General features: G+C 44.5%; 1 protein-coding gene across 1 annotated transcript in view; it reads left to right on the forward strand.

Annotated features, from left to right (window-relative positions):
- Positions 1-3,863: 3,863 nt before the first annotated feature.
- LOC126094621 (uncharacterized) overlaps positions 3,864-22,996 on the forward strand; it is a 122,045-nt gene continuing 102,912 nt past the window's right edge. The window contains exon 1 of the mRNA XM_049909102.1: positions 3,864-4,007. The gene's annotated coding sequence lies outside the window, so the exon portion shown is untranslated. The remainder of the gene's footprint in view (positions 4,008-22,996) is intronic.

Consider the following 22,996-nt stretch of genomic DNA (forward strand, 5'->3'; position numbering starts at 1 on the left):
TGGGACGCGGTAAACAGAGCAGACGTTGTCGTAATGCCTAAACGGAGCCATTTATGTGATGTCCAAAGGGCGTGGTCACTGGCTTTCGGATCCAGGGTGGAAGCATTTCCCTAACGGCCAAGTTTGTAAACTGTTCGTGGGCCACCGTGGTTAAAGTATGTCGCGCATGGAAAAGTGGCGCTGTCCAAAACCGGCGCCGAACCAACTGTGGCGATAGATGACAGGGGTGAGCGACGGCTGCGCAGAAGTGTACGAGCGAATAGTCGTGCAACTGTTGAGCAACTGATCGTCCATATGAACCAAGGAGTTGCCAAAACTGTCTCCTCAATAACCGTTCAGCGAACGTTGCTGCGTATGGGCTTCCGTAATAGGAGACTGAATCATGCAGCCATGCTGACTGCTGTTCAGAGGCGGAGGAAGATGGAACTTGCACTGCAGTACAGTAACTGCACGTCCACTGAGTGACGGCAGGTGGCCTTTTCTGATGAATCGCGTCTTCAGCGGACAGATGGCCGTCTGAAAGCGTACACTCTATAACAATCGGCGAAGGAACCAGGTCGGTGGAGGGAGCGTTATGGTCTGGAGAATGTTTGACTGGCATTCCTTGGGTGGTCTCGTCATTCTAGAAGGCACAATGGATCAACAGAAGAACGAATTTGTTATTAGGGACCCTATAGCCCTACATGCAGCTTGTTTTTGCCTTGTCACGATGGCATCTATCAGCAGGACAATGCAACGTGTCGCACAGTTCACAGTGTATGTGCGTGGGATGAGGAGCGCCAGATGAGTTTACCGTACTCACCTGGCCATCAAACGGATTTAAACTCAGTCGGCCGGTCGTTGTGGCCGAGCGGTTGTAGGCGCTTCAGCCTGGAGCGACCGCTACGGTCGCAGGTTCGAATCCTGCCTCGGGCATGGATGTGTGTGATGTCCTTAGGTTAGTTAGGTTTAAGTAGTTCTAAGTTCTAGGGGACTGATGACCACAGATTTTAAGTCCCATATTGCTCAGAGCCATTTGAACCATTTTTAAATTCAGTCGAGACTCTGTGATACTACCTCGATCGAGTTGTTCGCATCCTTTATCCTCATCCGAGAAACCTAGCAAGATGGCCTTGGCACTGGAGTATGGATGGCTCCAGATTCCTTTAGGTATCTTCAAGCCCATCCGCACTGCAAAAGGTGGTTATTTAGGCTTTTGACAGGCAGTCACATTAATGTGACTGGCCCGTGTATTATTTAATATTATGCGAGTTGCAGGTCACTAGCATGGCCGAAATTAACTTTTTACGTCAGCTAGTGGAATCGCATCAGTGTTTGTGCAGTGAAGCTAGGACTGGAAGTGAAAGATGGAAAAGAAAGGCTGTAATAGCAAGTGATTATATAAATAATTATGTTTCGTGGTGTATTTTGAAGGCAGCGCCCTGCCGAACAATGACGTGGATGGGCAGTTAGCATTTTTAAGTTCACTTGGTGTCTCGGATGCTGGAAACCCATACTTCCTTTTTCGCTGACTCACACGATCGACACTTCTGCTTGTACTTCACATGCTTGGTGACTGGGGAAAGTCTTCTATGAACCAGTTGTGCCGTCTCGTTACAACTTCACTGGAACAACTGTTTAATACCTGTCGAGACCAAACATTTGGAGTTTCACTGGGCGCAATAATCAACAGTCAGCTCAGGTAGTTGCTACCGTACCACCAGAGGACGACTACACGACTACAGATTTCAGTATGGCCGACCTGATAAAAAGGGGTATGGTTATTCGCTGTTGCTTTTCAACTCTGATAGAACCATGGATCCATATATGGCTCCGTAATTTAGCAAAGTAGCAATGGCAGAGTAGTAGGATAGCTAAACAAATCAATAATTGGATCGTGATAATTAAATGAAAAAAACCAGCAATATCATAGGGTAACAGAATAGCGCAGTTGGGAGTATGTCCACTGTTTTAAGTTACTTTTAATGCGCACAAGATAGCCACACGGTGACCGAAAACTGGATTTACAATAAACATTAGCGACTTATTGAGGTGCCCTTTACTTCAAAATGGTTCAAATGGCTCTAAGCACTATAAGACTTAACATCTGAGGTCATCAGTCCCTTAAACTTGTTGTTATTGTTGTGGTTTTCAGTCCTGAGACTGGTTTGACGCAGCTCTCCATGCTACCCTATCGTGTGCAAGCTTCATCTCCCAGTACCTACTGCAACCTACATCCTTCTGAATCTGCTTAGTGTATTCATCTCTTGGTCTCCCTCTACGATTTTTGCCCTCCATGCTGCTCTCAAATGCTAAATTTGTGATCCCTTGATGCCTCAGAACATGTCCTACCAACCGGTCCCTTCTTTTTGTCAAGTTGTGCCACAAACTCCTCTTCTCCCCAATTCTGTTCAATACTTCATCATTAGTTGTGTGATCTACCCACCTAATCCTCGGCATTCTTCTGTAGCACCACATTTCGAAAGCTTCTATTCTCTTCTTGTCCAAACTATTTATCGTCCATGTTTCACTCCCATACATGGCTACACTCCATACAAATACTTTCAGAAACGACTTCCTGACACTTAAATCTATACTCGATGTTAACAAATTTCTCTTCTTCAGAAATGCTTTCCTTGCAATTGCCAGTCTACACTTTATATCTTCTCTACTTCGACCATCATCAGTTATTTTGCTCCCCAAATAGCAAAACTCCTTTAATATTTTAAGTGTCTCATTTCGTAATCTAATTCCCTCAGCATCTCCCGACTTAATTCGACCATATTCCATTACCCTCGTTTTGCTTTTGTTGATGTTCATCTTATATCCTCCTTTCAAGACACTATCCATTCCGTTCAACTGCTCTTCCAAATCCTTTGCTGTCTCTGACAGAATTACAATGTCATCGGCGAACCTAAAAGTTTTTATTTCTTCTCCATGGATTTTAATACCTACTCCGAATTGTTCTTTTGTTTCCTTTACTGCTTGCTCAATATACAGATTGAATAACTTCGGGGAGAGGCTACAACCCTGTCTCACTCCCTTCCCAACCACTGTTTCCATTTCATGCCATCTGGTTTCTGTACACAATGTAAATAGGCTTTCGCTCCCTGTTTTTTACCCGTGCCACTTTTGGAATTTGAAAGAGAGTATTCCAGCCAACATTGTCAAAAGCCTTCTCTAAGTCTACAAATGCTAGAAACGTAGGTTTGCATTTTCTTAATCTTTCTTCTAAGGTAAGTCGTAAGGTCAGTATTGCCTCACGTGTTCCAATATATCTCCGGAATCCAAACTAATCTTCCCCGAGGCCGGCTTCTACCAGTTTTTTAAACTTAGTACTACTTGAACCTAACTAACCTAAGGACATCAAACACATCCATGTCCGTGGAAGGATTCGAACCTGCGACCGTAGCAGCAGCGCGGTCCCGGACTGAAGCGCCTAGAACCGCTCGACCTCAGCGGCGAGCTACCCTTCACTACTCTAAATAAAAACAGTTGCCAGGAACAGATACTTCTCCCTGGAAACAAATCTGATAATCTTATTAACGGGTCTTAAATTTTTCTATCGGTCGCAATGCCAGAACTGTCCCCCTGGTGCCTTTACCTTTCCGAAAGCCAAGCAGATCGTTATCTAACATATCCTCAGTTTCTTTCCCGTTCTATGGCTGTCGTAAAAAGAAGCATCGTGGGTGAAAAGAGCCGGATGTGCCCTTCACCGGCGCCTGTTCTGCACGTGATGGGCGGGCAGGACGTTTCGTCGCTTCCCCGAACGCGTCCGTTGCGCGCTGCCCGCGGCTGCCGGCGTCTCCGGGTCGGCTCCACGGCAGCGGCAGCGGCAGCGGCGTCGCCCCCTCCGCAGCGACCACTTTCTCCTCCCGGCAGCGGCTACAAAGCGTGGCGCGCTCGCCTGCTGCCCCTAGTGCAGCCACACACTCGACACTCGACCAGCAGTCGCCGCAGCCACCGCACGCACCGTCCACTACACCTCTCTCTGCTCGCAACACTCGCACCGCACCTCACACCTCAAGGTACGTAAAGTCGCGGCTCGCCGCTGTCGCAAATCCGGACTGGCACGAAGCGCAACTCGCCCGTATTCCTGTAACTCATTGCCGACACACCGAACACAGAGCAGAAATGTATTAGTGTTTGACGACACGCGCGGCTACCATGGAGCTTGTTTTCATACAGGGTGAATCCGGACCCCGCACGTAAAGCTCGTTCTACACGAACGAGTTTGTGATCTAAATCGACTACGTGAAGCTCGTGAGTCTTTCGTGCCTGTGCGTAAAACACCAGCCAGCCACCCCCTCGTGAGTGAGTTTATGCCGTCAATGACGTACAGATTGCGCCGAGTGTGGAGTTCTAAATTTACGAGTATACTGCGCACTGAGCATGCGCAGAAACAGGGTACTATGGGGGCGTCAGCTAACAATCGGAAGTTAGCGTATTCTCACCTAACTCACACCTATTCGAGGGCCCACAGTCCCGTAAGTGGTCTACTGTGATCAGCAGACAATGTGAAACAGCCTCGGCAGCCATTGTGGTGGTAAACTTACGCGCCTCTGGATATTACATATCTTCCATTGAGCTAAGTCACAAATACGATGTCTCATTTGAGTACGTAGCTAAAAGAAATTAAATTTGTGGACAAAGACAGTCGGTCACTGTTTACCGTTTATTTTACGTACTACAAGAAGGTCCCCATAACTGTTCGTTCACATTTAAATGAAGCTTATTACAAAAAAAATGGTTCAAATGCTTCTGAGCACTACGGGACTGAACTTCTGAGGTCATTAGTCACCTAGAACTTCGAACTAGTTAAACCTAACTAACCTAAGGACATCACACACATCCATGCCCGCGGCAGGATTCGAACCTGCGACCGTAGTGGTCTCGCGGTTCCAGACTGCAGCGCCTAGAACCGCACGGCCACTTCGGCCGGTTAATGAAGCTTATTACAGTGGCACGAGCGCAAACTGTAGCATGTCGTTATTTAGTAATCCAAATTTTTGAAGAGAAATGGATCTAGCATCGCAGGATTTTTCGCGTATATAGTAAACTACATTATTACTGTTTCGTGCCTTACGCATTATGCAGGTGAATACTGATACCTGTTTGTGTTGTGCTGTGCAGCCAAGATCACAGAATAAATAATTTAATGGACAGGAACTGCGGTTAGGTGCCGCTCGATGGGAATGTGGATTGGCCGTTAGCCGTGCCGACATAGTCCACGCACTGGCGATAACGCTGTGGTGCATTGGTTAACGCACCTACCTTGTAAGCAGGAGTTCGCGGGTACGAATCCCAGTCTGGTACGAATTTTCACTCGTCGCCGCTGATTCCGCGTAATGTCCGCTGCATCTGACAGCAGTGATCCCTTTTAATCCACATATAGTGCTTCACAGCTGCGGTTTCTGTGAGGTGTCTGTTATCTCGGACATTTCCGAAAGAACAGATACCACTCATTCATATAAATAGCTATGCTAAGTACTCTCCTACATGCACTTCCGTAACAGTTTGCAATGAATCTGGATGCAGAGGCAACAATCCTGTTGTCAACATTAAGTACAGCTGGTGACTGGAACGGGCTTGTTTCCAAACAAAACATACATTGCATACCACCAACATTTGCACTGATGAGCAGATATTTTCAATCAATATTAACCGACCACGATATTATTGCGCTTGGCCTCCAGTGGCAGTTACGGAAACACTCTCGAACGCTACAGTAAACAAGTGCAGTGGTGACTAAGGAAAGCTCATCGCACCGTGAATGATATTAAGCCAGTAGTGCTGTGTGCTCTCGTGACATATTTCAGTTACCATGTAACGAACCACCGGAGACAACACCTCACTTATACAGTACCGCAATACTCGTATACCGATGTCATTGTACCCGAGCCGGCCGTTGTGACCGAGCGGTTCTAGGTGCTTCAGTCCGGAACTGCGCTGCTGCTACGGTCGCAGGTTCGAATCTTGCCTCGGGCATGGATGTGTGGATGTCCTTAGGTTAATTAGGTTTAAGTAGTTCTTAGTCCAGGGGACTGATGACCTCAGAAGTTAAGTACCATGGTGCTCAGTGCCATTTGAACCATTCGAACCAGTGAACTGTAGGCTGATATTTACCTTACCTACAACTGACTCTACATGGTCATTCCACCATACATTTCTACGCATTATTCCCAAATATTAGTACGACATAATTGACTATAGTTGTGATTCATGAATCAAGTATCCCAAGGACTACACGCCTTTATGTTTAGTGAAGTGACCAGCTTTCATTTCTCTAATTTAAGAACTATTTACTGGCATATGAAACGTACTGTTGTTATGTAGATATCTACATTGATATTACTGAAATGTTTACAGGAAAGAATTTACTTATAGTTTACCTGGCCCACGGAAGGCTTCACATTGCAACAAATACCATCCGCTAAGTCAATGTATAACATGGACAGAAACAGTCCTGTTACTCTTTCCTGGAGCACGCCAAATATTACTTTCCGAATTCTAGGGAACTTTTCATGCAGGATAACACGCTGCGCACTGCCAATCAGGGAATTTCGGATCCAGTGGCAAACAAGTTTAAATATTCCAAAGCAGCGTATTCAGTTTTAGATATCTTACTGAATCAAAAGCTTCTATAAAGTGCTACAAACGCTGCATTGACCAACTTCCCTCTAACCACGGCAGTGAAGACGTGCGAGGAGCGCGTGAGGGAAGCAATGGGTTTCTTGGCTCGTGTAACAAAGTATGCTTTTCACGTCTCTTCCTAGAAGTACAATAAATTATTAATACTTCTTGTCGTTACTTAGTGCATCTACCCATCGTCCCTGGGGAAAAACGGCGTTCGAATCACATGGAGGCACTCTTCTGTGTGTTTTTGAAAGCCACCTGTGGCAGTTAAGTGTAACTCGTCAACATTGTCTCTGATTGCATAGAAGATTTAAAAGATCAAGACCGCACATGTCTATCCTGTCAGTAGATCGTACTTACAATTATTTATCAGACCAGTAGCGCTCAAAACGCACTGGTAGAGTAATACTGCAAATGTTTTCCGTGAGTAGTTAAATGTGTATGACATATCAGTTTCCTTCGCACGGTGGTAATTATCTGGACCTGTATTAAGATACAGTTTCATATATTCCTGAACATTAATTCCTTACCAGAAATAACGCTTACAGTTGATTCACTATTCATTTTATAAATAAACGTAGGGTACAATTTTTTCTTTACGAAACATTATCAGTTATTCTTAACATAAAATCCAGATACACTTCTTTTTGAACCTATACACACCTATATTTTCTTATACAACAACCTTGAGCTTTGGATTTCTCTGTGAAAGTTCTTATTCCACCCTGCGCTCTATTTCATAGCATCATTCAAAGAGTGCGCCATCTACTAGAACCACCTCATGGTAGTCAGTGCTAACGCCGTTACATATTAAAAGACAAACATACATTCGCACTCTTTCCCACTGTGTGGCTAATAAGTTGGGGGTGGGAAAGTGCGAAGAAAAAAAAATCATGTAACAGCTATCAATATGACTTACACGCTCTTGGAATATTTAGAGTGTGTTATGTGATGTACAATATCTTCAATATAACTTCACGCACAAGAGTTTGTTCATCAATTTTGTGATGATCTTGACTGATTAAGCAAACAAGTGATCGTCACGTAGCTCACTTTACAAATTTCACTGTCTTTTCTGTTAAATCAACACTTATTGTCTTAAACTAAAGAACAATACTCACGATTCGTTTGGATGAGAATTGTGCAAGCGACCTTCAGCTTCACTCTTCCATCTGCCTAGAACTTAGAACTACTGAAACCTAAGGACATCACACACATCCATGCCCGAGGCAGGATTCGAACATGCGACCGTAGCGGTCGCGCGGTTCCAGACTGAAGCGCCTAGAACCGCTCGGCCATCTAGGTCGGCGCGGGATAAGCCATTGCAAATGTGAAATGCTGGTACATTAACAAGCGACGTAAACGGCAGAATGTTGAATGCAAGCATGGATTGTGTTGCACAGGTGCCGGATGTCAGTTTGTGATGTTCTACTCAAGCAGCGGTGTGTGGGCGAGCGTTATCCTGATGGAAAACACTCCCTGGAATGCTGTTCTTGAATGGCAACACAACAGGTCGAATCACCAGACTGACGTACAAATTTGCAGCCAGGGTGCTTGCGATAACCACGAGAGTGCTCCTGCTGTCGTAGAAATAGGAACCAGCTTTCATTAGAAAACACAACAGATCTCCAGTCTGTCCTCCAATGAACTCTTGCTTGACACCGAGCGAAGTCGGAAATGGCGGTGGTTTGGGGTCAGTGGAATGTACGTTACAGGGCATCTGGCTCGGAGCTGTCCTTCAATTAACAGTTTTGTAATAGTTCGTTGTGTCACTGTGGTGCCAACTGCTGCTCAAATTGCTGCTGCAGATGCAGTACGATGTGCCACAGCCATACGCCGAACATCATGGCCTTCCCTCTCGGTAGTGCCACGTGGCCGTCTGGACCCTGGTCTGTTTGCAAACGTACATTGTCGCGCCCACCGCTCCCAGCAGTCATGTACACTGGCTACATTCCTATCAAGTCTTTCTGCAGTATCGCGGAAGGAACATCCTGCTTGCCGTAGACCTATTAAACGACTTCTTCGAAACTCACTGTGGTGTTGCTAGTGGCGTCTTTGTCGCCTTAAAGGCCTTCCTGATGGTTCAAATGGCTCTGAGCACTATGGGACTCAACTGCTGTGGTCATAAGTCCCCTAGAACTTAGAACTACTTAAACCTAACTAACCTAAGGACATCACACACATCCATGCCCGAGGCAGTATTCGAACCTGCGACCGTAGCGGTCGTGCGGTTCCAGACTGTAGCGCCTTTAACCGCTCGGCCACTCCGGCCGGCAAAGGCCTTCCTGACTCACCACGTCCAATCTCAAAGGTAACTAACATTCACGCCCATTACGGTGTGTTTTTGAAGCAAACCTGGTTTGCTTCCCCACAGTGCAACTACTAGCGCCACTCGTATGCGACTGGTGCGAAATTGGAGTAGACGTAGTCTTTCGTATGCACAAACACGCCTGCCAACTTTCGTTGATGTCACATAATTCCTTCTTCGTGTTGCAATTTTTATTTCCGTCAGTGTATTACGAAGATGAAGGGAACCATATTATTGACAGAGGTGAGTTCAAGAATATACCAAGTCAATCCATCGTTAACAGGATAACGTTTTCTCGTAAACTAGATGAGACCGCTGCCTCTGGAGGCTGATCTCTGCCATAGTAAACTTAGATTCGTCCTCCTGAAGACATTATAGATCTATACCCCAGTAGATGGTGACGGATTTGTCAAAAAAGTTCAGTTATCTATATTTTGTTATCTTCGTTATTACTAAACCGGGGAAAGGGGTTATTAGACTCCCTAATGAAGGATTTTCGAGCCTATGTTTACATGAAGTTTTTGTAATGTTTTGATCTCAAGAATAAATCCGTAAAATTTATCACATTTTCTTATGAGTCATCAATCTTCTGGATCGTTTTATGCAGCTCGCCATGAATTTTACAGATAGTTTATTGTAAAATGAAAACATTCACGGCTAGAAATGTAACAATTAATAAAATATTACGGGCTGTTATGCTGTTGTCGAATGGATTTCACCTTAAAACCCGACGATTCGTCCCCATCTGCGGAGGAAATTTTGAAGGGGAATAGTAACTTTTTTGGATGTCCGATTCACACCCTAGCTCGCTGCTGAGTACATTGCTATTTCAGCTTTTTCCATCGCGGTAATCTATACACCCACACGGATGATAAAAGATCACCAAAAATCGCCAGCCGCTGAAAAAACTGGAATTATAGGATTCCGTGTAGTTATGCGGAGGTGTACGTGGGTACTGCAATAAGAACTATCAAACAACAACTAGAAGAGCATAAGGAGAAGAGGAGAGATTGACAGATGAGCTGTTACGGAACATGCTTTGCAGCCAGGAGAGCTGGCCGTAGTGACCGAGCGGTTCTAGGCGCTACAGCCTGGAACCGCGCAACCGCTACGGTCTCAGGTTCGAATCCTCCCTCGGCATGGATGTGTGTGATATCCTTAGGTTAGTTAGCTTTAAGTAGTTCTAAGTTCTAGGGGACTGATGACCTCAGAAGTTAAGTCCCGTAGTGCTCAGAGCCATTTGAACCATTCTTTTTTTTTGCAGCAAGGAGAGCACCACATTCATTTTGATAGGACTGAAGTACTGGCAGTCAGAAGCAGATATCATGAAAGACTATACAGGGAGATCATGGAGATTGTAAAACATCCCAGGAATTTCAGTAGGAAGGAGGAGGGCGGGAAATTGAATGACATTCGGATTCCGGTGCTGAAGAAAGATGTGTACCAATCTTCCGCCACGGGATGATAGCAACAGCGGACGACGGCAGTCCACAAAAGCCAAAGGCGCTCGCGTATTCAAAACATATGACGTCACGCCACAATTTTGCTGTAGTCAGTAGCGAGCCAGGGTGTGAGTCGGACAGTCAGAAAAGCTACGCTCACCCTTGAAAATTCCCCCTACAGATGGAGACGAAACGTTGGTGAGATCCATTCGAACAGACAGTGAATCGGACAGTCAGAAAAGCTACGATCACCCTTGAAAATGCCCCCCACAGATAGTGACGAAACGTCGGTGAGATCCATTCGACCGCGGCATAATAGCCCGGAACATTTGATTAATTGTGAGATCGTTTATTGTCAAAAAAGGTCTCCTGTACTGTGGCAGAAACCATGGAAATGACTCTGCCCCACACGAAGGAAAGAAATTTTATATTGAGAATGGCGAAGGATAGTCAGGACGAGTGTAGTTTAGTGAAACGATGGAGGCGTCTCTGGCTAATTAAGGCAGTCTGCAGGCGGAGGCGTGCGAGCACGTGGCGCCGGCGCGGCCGAGTTTTTGGCCGGCGTCCTGCGAGCTGCGGGCACGGATGGGGTGTGTGTTTCGGCCCGGCCCGGCCCGGCTCGGCCCCACCCCAGCGCCGAGGTGACTGCGTGCGGCTCGGCGGCCGCAAACTTCTCCGTTAATGGCGCCGCGTTCCTGGACGGGATGGCGGGCTTCATTAAAAGCGTTTGAAAGTTGCTCGCGTCCGCCGCTAGTTCGCAAAAGAAGGGCTAATGTTCTTAGGCCAACAACAACAACAACAACAACAGTGGCTACGGCTAAGACACGGAAAGAGCAGGGGGGGGGGGGGGAATACCGACGGCAGTGCAGCCAACTTCCTCTGCAGTCGCCTTCAGGTCCACCTTTTTCGTTTCTCTTTTTGCTGTTTGCCTCGCTCTGCAGTACCAAAAGAGCGAACAAAATACCGCGGAGCCAGTGCCATTTTTCACATCGGGGACTGTACTTCGCGCTGTGGCAATTCAAGGCGGAGTTATATTTTATAGCGTTTCTGCAGATGACACATCGTTCTGTCTACTGTCTCGATTATCTGAGAGAGATTTCCAACTTGGACAGATTGGGCGAACTGCCCAAGAGGAACACAGTGATCCTTTAACAACGAAATTTTTATTGTATTTCTCAACTTAGGGTGGAACAGTAGCATAATATGTTTCGACTTCTTAACGAGTTATCATCACATGATTCGAACCCCTTGCATAGCGACACTGAGAGGTGGCATGAGCCCCCTCTGATATTTCTATCTTACTTTGAGTAATTCGATTTTCCTCTCTAATTGCATGCGGTGAAAAGTTGCTATTCCTCCACACGAGGACTTGCCACGCAGCGTCTCTGGTCACCTGAGTGGTCTTGTGACAGGCGGGTCCTGCTGATCTTGAAAGGGTTAAGCCGATGGGTGTGAGGGAGTCGAGTGGATGGTTTCCAGACGCCGACATTGTCATAAGAGCGGGGGCGACACGCCCACAGGGGCCTGACGGAGCGGCTGGGCCAGAGATTCCGTTACTTTGCAGAAACTTAGTGAAAACACTTTCTGGTGGGCTACCAGCGAGGTGTGGGAATGACTTGTGTTCCCAGGCAGTCTTGGCGGGCAAATTCCCGCGTTTTCTGCAAACTCATAACTGTGATTGGCTTGCTCAGGGCATAGCTCTGTGACGTAGCAAAATCGGCGCAGAAATTGGCGCCAAGTATCTCCATTGGTGGAATGGTAGTGCTTCGGCAATAGAGTGGAACTTTCCGCCAGTTTTCGAGTTGCTGATTGGCACGTTTAACCACGGCCACTGTGGTGGGGGTGGTAATGTTCTGTGTTCAGCTTGTACGGGTGCTCTTGGTAGAGTCGGCGCTCGCCTTTCAGTCGGAATAGGTTACAAGACTGAGCTCTCGCTGCTCTGGACAGCCTGCCTTCCGTGGCTGTCTAATATATTTTCATTTAATTGTAACTGTTTGACGAAGTTGCTGAAGTTTCGACTTCAACGTAACTTCCCGAGTACAGTTGGCAATTGAGCGTTCTGCGTACAAGCGGCCTATGTTGTCTGTCTTGAGCAGTTTTGGTTCAAGTTGACTGCATCGAAGTTACTGTGTGACTTCGCTTGTTAAAATCACTCACTGTACCGTCAGTGATTGTGTAGCGAGTGAGCCTTCTTCGTCTCCCTCAGAGGCGTATTTATCTTGCTAGGAAGTCTTTAGTCTGGAACAACCAGACCTGGAGAATTTGTTTCGGGCTATACTCGCGACATTATCATCACCACGATGGGACGTCGAAGCAACCAGCGAAAGCCTCCGGTAAGCCAGATCGTGTCCTTGCAGTTAAGAAGACAGCTTGGTAATGTACTTCCGCAGCACCAGCAAATAAGGGAATTTTGCTATGTAACAATCAGAGCTCAGGAGAGCGCGCCTGTTCCCAGCCTTTATAACATGGTTCTGTCTTGGGTGTTCATTGTCTGAGTTCTCACTACTGTAGCAGCAGTCAATGTTGGGTTGGCTGGGTGTTTCTCTTAAGATGTGAGTTGCAAGGAATTGGTTCCACATACCACTTGGTCATAAATATCACAATCTAATTTATGGACAACTTCACCTTCACAGCATTTATTTGAGTATCCAATTTGATGTGTTGTAAATGTTTCATGTGCTTTGTTTATTATTTTGAGTTTAGTCATAATAAATCAAATTTTTATTTTGAACAGAACTTTCATTCTGTGGATCGGTAAAGCAACCCTTTCATTTCTCACTACGTTAATGAAACTTTCCTTTATCAAATTAATTTCTATCAAATTAAATTATTCGAGGTGCCAAACTCTTCTACTCCACTTGCAGGGTCGATTACAGTCAGTTCGTGTTTCTTCTTAATCCATGTGCAACAGCAAAAGTCGGAGTTAGAAAAGGGGGGGCATAGAGCATCATTTCCAAATGAAGATTCTAGAAGAATTTAGTGTTAAATATACTGCTAGCCCCGGCACCTCACAACATAATAACAGTTTCGTTGACATAGTATCACGACCGATTTCGACTTCATAGCTAACTCACATTCAAATGTTCTGAATCTGTTACAAAGTAACTCGTCAACTGCTCAGGTGGCAAGCTACTACGTAAAGGGTTCGAAACATATGGCGATAAGGCACTGAGAAGTCGAAACACGTTATGGCACTATTTGTCTGACTTTAGGCCTCAGAAATACAGTAAAAGAATTCAGAGATCTCCAGCTCAGAAAAAGTTATCAAACTTCGTTGTTTACAACACTTTCGGCTATTGTAAGATCAAGTTCATATTGTTTTCACTTTTCATTTCTGAATTGGTTCAAATGGCTCTCAGCACTATGGGACTTAACATCTGAGGTCATCAGTCCCCTAGACTTAGAACTACTTGAACCTATCTAACCTAAGGACATAGAACTACTTAAACCTATCTAACCTAAGGACATCACACACATCCATGCCCGAGGCAGGATTCGAACCTGCGACCGTAGCGGTCGCGCGGTTCCAGACTGAAACGCCTAGAACCGCTCGGCCACGCCGGCCGGCCATTTCTGAATTGTTCTAGCATTGAATGCAGGTCTGGAACGCATTTACAACCGTTTGACGCCAGTTGTGACGATTAGCCGGAAAACATTCTCTCTCATTCCCGTGACTACAGTCGAGACGGCTTAAGAAACTCCCTGACAGCTCGCAGCGCTGTTGCCAGCTTCCAAAGACTGCAGGCGAAAACAGCAGCCGTCTACAGAGGCGTAACAACACAAATGTTGCCAAAGAGGCGTTTACAAAATCGCGGTATGTTATTGGTTGAGGTATGACCGCGAAGCTACCACGCTCAGCCCCCTGCAACTTTCAGGAGTCAGCTTACACAGACTCAGTTATAGAGTCTGACTGCGAATAAGCCGTTAACAGTCAGCAGCTTGTGCCATTTAATTCGAATAGAATTCAGTTGTAACTCTATGCTGGAGATGGAACACATACTTACAAATTCAAACCGCCAACGAACTCGTGTTTTTGACGGGGACAACTCCCATCAACCAAGGGTATTTTGGATGGAAGGTTAATGAAAAAGACGTAATCTCGGAGAGGGGGAACATGAGAGGGGAATTGACCATATTCTTTCTGAAGGATCCATCTCTCCATTTACCGTCCTTACGACTGTGTGTGCAACGTCTTGCTACCACGCCACTTCTGTCAGCGGTACAAAGCCGACAGATCCTCATAGCACAGTTTGTCTAAGACACTGTTCGTTGATGGCTTAACTGGCAAACTTTTGATCACAACTACAGGCATTCGATCACCAGCTTACCCAGTAAACCAAAAACTTAAAAAACAATTTCAAGTATCAGGAAGCCACAGAAATACTTTCCATTATTTAGGTAGAAAACATTAAACGATAAATAAAGCCTGGGCGAGGAATTCATCTGTCTGATGTTCAGATCAAAGAAATTGAAGAAAGATGGAACTATAAATAATTAATACTAGGAATGGTACAAAAGCGAAAAACATGTGGATCGCGCCTCTCATTGACGAACACACAACATATCAGTTGCCTAGACTTAAATGCTACCAACGTCAGGAGAATGAATATTTGGCGTTGTACACAAATACAGAATAAACGTAAACATCTCTTACCTAATAGGCCTTAGTACTGTTCCGACTGGCCAACAGCTGCCTACAACGCAGTAGGAGCAGTGATCTGTGATCGTGTGCCGGCCGGTGTGGCCGTGCGGTTCTAGGCGCTTCAGTCTGAAACCACGTAACCGCTACGGTCGCAGGTTCGAATCCTGCCTCGGGCATGGATGTATATGATGTCCTTAGGTTAGTTAGGTTTAAGTGGTTCTATGTTCTAGGGGACTGATGACCACAGATGTTAAGTCCCATAGTGCTCAGAGCCATTTGAACCATTTTTTGGTGATCGTGTGAAAAGTGATCAGCATGTCGCTGATGCTTCCAGCCGTTATTCCCAGTTTAGTTGAATGTTGATGAGACAGCTGCTTTTCTGTTCACGCAGCACCTCATTTAGCCTCACGAGACTGAGTGCACTCCGTTCCTGATACCCCTGCCCCAGAAGGTCGAGGTGGTAAAGAGAATCGATCACGAGTCCTTCCACATCGAAGGCAGCGTCGTTAAACAATCGCTCACGGAGGCGGTCTAAATACAGAATAAATATTCAAGAAAATATCAAACTGCCGTCATCCCGAGATTGCTTTGAAGACCATAGTGATTTACTACGACAGCTCCTATAGTCCTTCCTCCGACATTAAAACTGACTTACCCAAGTGGTTACAGGTGGAATTAAGGTTTAGCATGGACTCCGAAGACTGTGAAAACCGGCGTCTTTAACATTACTGTTGAAAAGTGACAACTTTCCTAGGAGTGATCCAGAATCTAACTCCAGAACTTGGGATCCACAGTCTCGCACTTTACCAGCGAGACATTACACAGAGTGTTTCAAAATTAAACCGACAAACTTGGAGGCTGTGGGAAAGTGCGTTGAGCAACAATATGAGGATAGGAACCCGTGTCCGGAAACGTCATCCAACGACGGTACACAACGTCGAAGTTATAGGCACCTGCGTCTATGTATGTGTGTATACACAGGATGATTCCGTGTTGATGTTAAAAACTTTAAGGATTCGTGGATAAAGACAAGTGTATCACTTCGAGGAAAGGGACTTTGTTCCGAAAACGAACGAGTCGAAAGTTAGAAGTGAAAACCGTTCTTATACCTCTGACACCGGTACCGTTTTTCCTAAGATTTTAGGGTATGCAACTTTCAGAGGTAGTCGTGTGGACCAAAACAACAAAAAAATCTCCGTTATGCATGGTCTCTAAAATGCATGCTTCAAGTGTTTTGGGCATTTGTTCATCTTCGCTACTGTGAAATACATCAGCGAAGACGAACAACGCTCATAGAACCTAAGACGTGCATTTTACAGTCCATGCGTAATTGACATTTTTTCCTTGGTTTTGTCCATACAACCACCTCTGATGGTTGCCTAATCTAAAATCTTAGGAAAAACAGTACCAGGTATAAGAACGATTTCCGTTTATATCTTTCGCCTTGTTCGTTTTTGGACCAGGGTCCCTTACCTCAAAGTAAGACATTTATCCTTCTCCATCGTCCCGGTAAGTTTGTAACATAATCACGGAATCACTCTGCTTATACATGCATATACAGGCGCTGGAGCCTGTAACGTCTACTCTCTGTACCGTCGTGGGATGACGTTTCCGGACACTGATTCCTATCCTTATATTGTTCCTCAACACACTTTTTCATCGCCGCGAAGTTTGTCGGTGTAATTTTGAGATACCCAGTATATGTATTCAAACAGATTATTTTCGAAACATAAACATACTGGTGACCGTTGGTTTTAGCTCTAAATGAAGGAGAGGAAACCATAAACAGTTGTTGACTACTGTCTCCAAAATATATTGTGTCAGTTTGTAGTACTTTCGAGCCAGAAACATCAACGAGAAAACATACAAACTACGCGGTGAAAGCTGCTGCAGGAGAATACATTAGTTGTACATAGCCTGTGAATGGTGTATACGCTCTGAAACGCGTTTTAGTAAATGAAGAAAGCGAGAACTATTGACTGATTGTGGGTTGCTGTCCCCTTTCGCTATCAGTTACATTAGGGTCACCTTCGTTCACTGTCTGCTCTGTGCAACCAAAAGACTTTTACCGGGAAGAGAAACGACTGCACACGCTTCGTGTGTGAAACGGACTACGCGCGCGCGCATACAATCACGACGCACAATTGTCGGTCTACAAGGCCGACGTAGCGGTCCCGGCCTATGCGCGGCTGATGCGCGCTGCCTGAGTAATGGCCGGGAACAAAGCGGCGCAGCTTTTCTTGTTTGCACGCCTGCCGGGGCGTTCCACTGGCAAAAGCGCGCCGTGAATACCGGAGCGCGGCGCTCGAAAGAGCCCGCCAGCGCTCGCAGCTATCCACTGTGTTAATTTAATGTGCAGCTGCGTGTTTCTGTTATTTCATCTGACATCGCTGGTGAGGAAACTTTCTCCGCTACCGTAAAAGAGCCAAACGTATGAGAATAAGTCAGGGAGGTAAAGACATTTCACGTAAGAAGATCTTTTTCAGTAAATTCACTTACCACGTATAATTTTAGTAAATTCGATTATTTTCTCCGTCGTTGTCGTTAGAAACCGTATACGCGCCTTGGTCTCCGACTACAATTCCCCCCCCCCCCCTCCCCACATACTTCCCGATATTACCAAGCCATTGACGATTCACTTTAATTTCATCTGAGGCATCATGTAACATTTGTGTATTGTGTTTTCACTTTCATCTTCATCTACAGCTACATGATTATTCTATATCTACATCTACATGATTACTCTGAATTCACAAGCTGCGACATCGTCGCGAAAAAACACAGTGACTCGTATATGTAATAAGTTTCCTTTAATTTACGTCTATGGTCACAATCTTTTCTATTTAACAGATTACCGGTTTCGGTCTTTAATGACCATCATCAGATCTGTCTCATAAAATCAAAGTCCCAATGCACTGCAGCCGCTTAGGACTTTGATTTTATGAGACAGATCTGATGATGGCCATTAAAGACCGAAACCGGCAATCTGTTAAATAGAAAAGATTGTGACCATAGACGTAAATTAAAGGTAACTTATTACTCTGAATTCACCGAACCACTTTCAAGTTATTTCTCTACAATTGCACACTCGAACTCCACGTGGGAAAAACGAACGTTTCAATCTGTCTGTTCAAAAAGATGGTTCGAATGGCTCTGAGCACTATGGGACTTAACTTCTGAGGTCATCAGTCCCCTAGAACTTAGAACTACTTAAACCTAACTAACCTAAGGGCATCACACACATCCATACCCGAGGCAGGATTCGAACCTGCGACCGTAGCGGTCGCGCGGTTCCAGATTGTAGCACCTAGAACCGCTCGGTCACTCTGGCCGGCCAAATCTGTCTGTGCGAGCTCTCATTTCTCTTATTTTATTATTAAGACGATAATTTCTCCCTATGTAGACTGGCTGAGGAGAAAGTTAGTGATTAAAATTTCACGATAAGATCCTACCACAACGAAAAACGCCTTTGTTTTAATGATTGCCTCCCCAATTCAAGTATCACATCCGTGGCGCTCTGTCACCTGTTTCGCGATAGTTGCAAAGTCCTCCGTTGATACTATCTCATGTGGATTTCACACCAAACACAGCAGTGCTCCTGAAGACGACGTACAAACACATTGTAGGCAGTCTCTTTAGTATCCTGTTGCATTTTCTCAGTGTTCTGCCAATAATTCGTAGACTTTGGTTTGCTTTGCCCACAACGTTATCTATGTGATCGTTCCAACTCAAGTGTTCCTCGTGCTGTTTTTTAAAACTGTGATTCTCCTTGTGGCAAACTATTATTAGGGTTTCTTTTGACGTCTATTTATTTGTTAGTATCTTTTACAACAGATTTGGGGTCTTTTAGCTGTAGACCTACATGCTACTGGCGGCAAAATCGGATGGGGTCGGCTGAGAAAATAAACACTAATTAGTGTTTTCTGGAACGGGATTCAAATCCCCAACCGGTAACCTGTTATTTACGTGAATCGCTTAAGTTATTTATAGGAGATTTTTAGCAACATCACGGTTCGGTTCCCCATACTTGTACACTACGAATTTGTACTCCATCTAATAACTTACCGGTAATCCGTCATATAGTTCATGATTGTAGTTAGCATTGTTACTACCTTTCTTTAGGTTCCAAACTATAATTGTTTTTGTTCAAGACCTCTCTTTCAGTTTAATGAAGAGTGATAGTTCTTGGCTCGTAAAAAAAATAAACGTTGCTGGATCAGGACTAGAAAAGTTATTATGGAACTGACAGTTCTCTGCCTTATGATGTTCTTATGACAACAGGTAATAGTGCTACCAGTCAAAACGAGAACATGATTTAATCTGTGAGGTTATGTTTCAGTAAGGCATTAAGTGGAATCTACTCGTTGTCTGTTGTATACATGCCCTGTTGTAAATAGCATACAGTGTCATCTAACTCGTGGTAAAGATACTGTCAATTTAATTATTGTTTTTAAAGAATGAGTTTTTCGTTGTGTTAAGTCTTAGTTTCTCACCGTCTCTTTTCTGACATGAGTTCAATGTCAAAAACAGTTGCAAGGAAAAAATAGTTGCTATATGGTTTTCTTCTCGTTCGTATTTGAATACTAAGGTGTACTAGGAAAAAGAAAAGTGTGTGGTGTATTTCTTCTGAGCAAGCGTGGTAGTTAGGCATCCAGTTTATACTGAGTGTAAGCTGGAATCATCTCAAGTAGCACCTCTATCTTATCATAAAATGGTTGTACTTCTCTTCCGGGGCGTGGACTGTTCGATGCACATGATCCTGTCAGTTTTGCTACTTATCTCGTGTTGAGGTTGTCTTTGTATTGCTTTATCTACGGAAAGTCAACAGTGTCTGAATAAACACCACACCAAAGACAGAATACGGCTCCAGGCAAAGGAGACATCCACCCACTTTGCGGAATTCGTGTGCATTCACTGTACTAACAGCGGACTCCATAGTTTGTCATCTACCAAACGCATAAAATGCACAGCTACTCTCTCTCTCTCTTTCTTGGATCAAATGGCTCTGAGCACTATGGGACTCAACATCTTAGGTCATAAGTCCCCTAGAACTTAGAACTACTTAAACCTAACTAACCTAAGGACATCACACACACCCATGCCCGAGGCAGGATTCGAACCTGCGACCGTAGCAGTCCCGCGGTTCCGGACTGCATCGCCAGAACCGCTAGACCACCGCGGCCGGCTCTCTCTTTCTTTCTTTCTCTAAAACACACACACACACACACACACACACACACACACACACACACACACGATTTCGAACAAACGAAATGTCTTAGAAGGAAATAAGATGAAATTAGCCTCCGTGAAAGTCCGTGATATCTCACGAGGAGCCGATGTACGAAACTATCTGACGATTATAAGTTCGGATCTGCATTCAGCGGAAAAGCCTAGTTTTAGATAAAAGCCTCTGAAATGAAAACATCAAAAGCTCGGAGAAGGATCACGAAAGTGGTTTTAACAACAATTAAAAATAATGAGGTAAGAATGAGGTTAGAAGTTCAGAAATAATTGCGAAGTGCACAACAGATTCGGAAATGTTACTGACGTCATCAGGAGAAAGGGACAGGCTTTCTTCACCCAAATTTTCTGGACGAACGACAGCATACTTCCAAAAACGAACCTGACGCACAAGTTTGGAAGCTGAAAAATAAACTCTAGAGGAAGTGACAGAACTGGGTGAGCTGCGTAGAAACGTCTCTAAAATGTCCCTCATAAGGGACAGTCAAATGACGGCTGACGGAAAAACGTAAGTAAACTATTTATTATTTCGAAAGTAAGCGTCATAGCTGTTAATATTTGTACATTTACCGCAGTGCGAGGCACGACGGTCAATGCATTCATGGAAAAATGTTTGCGGTTGCCTACAGAACCACGAATGTACCCAGGAAGGAACCTCTTCGGCCGCGCGGGGTAGCCGTGCGGTCTAGGGCGCCTTGTTATAGCCCGCGCGGCTCCCCCCGTCGGAGTTTCGAGTCCTCCCTCGGGTATGGGTGTGTGTGTTGTCCTTAGCGTAAATAAGTTTATGTTAGGTTCAGTAGTGCGTAAGCTTAGGGACTGATGACCTCCGCAGTTTGGTCCCGTAAGACCTTACCACAAATTTCCAGAACCTCTTCGTCCTAAGCAATACGACGGCCGCGAATTTCTTTCGTCGACTTCCAAAACTATGGAAATCGCATGACGAGATGTTGTTGTATAGAGGATGTGTAAGGGCTACCAGCTAAACCTTCTGCACTGTAGTCGCCCTCCCTGATGTTGCCATGTTGGTTTCGAGCCCACTGCAGAAGTTTCTCTGGGAAGCCTTTCCACATCCCACATAAGAGTCCCGATGCGATTTTCATGTTTTTGGAGCTTGCTTTAAGCGGAGAGCTGCACTCCAGGATTCAGTCATGGTTCCGTGGCATAATGGTCGCCTAGTCGTAGATATTGCTATAATCGCACTATTTCACTCCCATTTACGGAGATTGTTAGCACTTGATGTTAGGTTGGCGCCATTAAAATGCAATGTGGTAATCGCTGCTGCTTGCTGGATCACTGCTGTGTCTCGATGCTAATGCTGGTTCTAAATCTGGTTGTCTAGGGGTAAAAATATGAGGTCCCGTGTTTTTGATGTGCTTTTGATGATAAATAATGAGCGAAACCAACAAATATTTAAACTTCAAATATTTATTACTCTGGTGGCCATCTTAATTCCACTGTCCACCAAAGACAATGACACAACACAAAGTAACACTTCTTTTACATGTTCTTTGCAATGTTTATCCACCTCGAACAATAACACACATACACTTTCCAAAGTGACATTCAGACTCCGCTCCCGACCCTTCTTGCTGCTTGTATTTATAACCTTGTCAAAGAACTACTAAAAAAAGATAGTTTATAAGTCACATGTACATCTGTTATCGTAATTTGTGGAGGAAAGTTATTAATTTATATCGAGTGACATAATTTAACAGGTTATTAAAATGACAGACATATTTGTTGACTTGACAGAGTAATTCTTTGTTACGAAAAGGCCGTTTTTTAGAAGTTTGTCAATTGACTTCTCTAATTTGCATAAATAAGTAAATAACATGAATTATTAAGAATTACATTGGTTTTCGTCTAAAATAGGAGTGTTTACGTGAATACTGAGTGAAAACGGCCCTAGTGAACAAATAGGTTTCAGTGGGTGATTTTTATTTAAGGAGATCCAAAATACGTAAGTTGGCCACTATTTTTCGTACTTCATATTAATTATTTAAGATGAACTTAGTGTTTTTACCTGATGACATTTGCTGTATCAGTGATCAAGTGATATTAGCTTTTGTGTGGGTCAGTTATTCAGTATAATTTAATGGGTTGACTGTTTATGAAGACATGTTATGCAATCATTGTTAACATACACAATAACTTTTCTATAATCATAAATACTCGTTAAATTGGTTGAATTTGGAGGGTATCGCATAATTCGGTAAAGTAAGGCCTTTAATAGGTTCCGTTACAGTGGGCAACCGCAAACATTTTTCCGTGAAGGAACTGCCCGTCGTGTCTCACAGTGGAGTAAATGGGTTAACAATTATGACGATTACTTTTGAAATGATAAACGGTTTACTTACTTTTTCCCATCTGCCTCGTTCTCATTTGACTGTCCCTTACGGTTTTGACGGTATCAGAATAAAACTAGCCCATCAGACGGCGAATTATGGGCAGAGGAAAGATGAAATATATATTAAGAGAAGGGGCTGGATATGAGCGTAGCACACGATTAGAAACCGATTTAAACATGGTCTAAAGGGGTTTAAACGATAACAAAAACGAAGTATCTGGAAAAGTTCCTGGTCATGGAGGCTAAGATGCACAAAAAGTCACAAAAAGTTTAGAAATCGAATTGAATGCAATGGTAGAAAGGCAGTTCCTAGCGATTTGATGGCAATATTGTCAGGCGGACGTCGCCTGTCGCGTTTGCTCGGTGTGTCTGTGACGTCAGAGTGATGAAGCGAGGGC

The sequence above is a fragment of the Schistocerca cancellata genome, chromosome 8 (genome assembly GCF_023864275.1).
Source record: "Schistocerca cancellata isolate TAMUIC-IGC-003103 chromosome 8, iqSchCanc2.1, whole genome shotgun sequence".
Taxonomy (NCBI): Eukaryota; Metazoa; Arthropoda; class Insecta; order Orthoptera; family Acrididae; genus Schistocerca; species Schistocerca cancellata.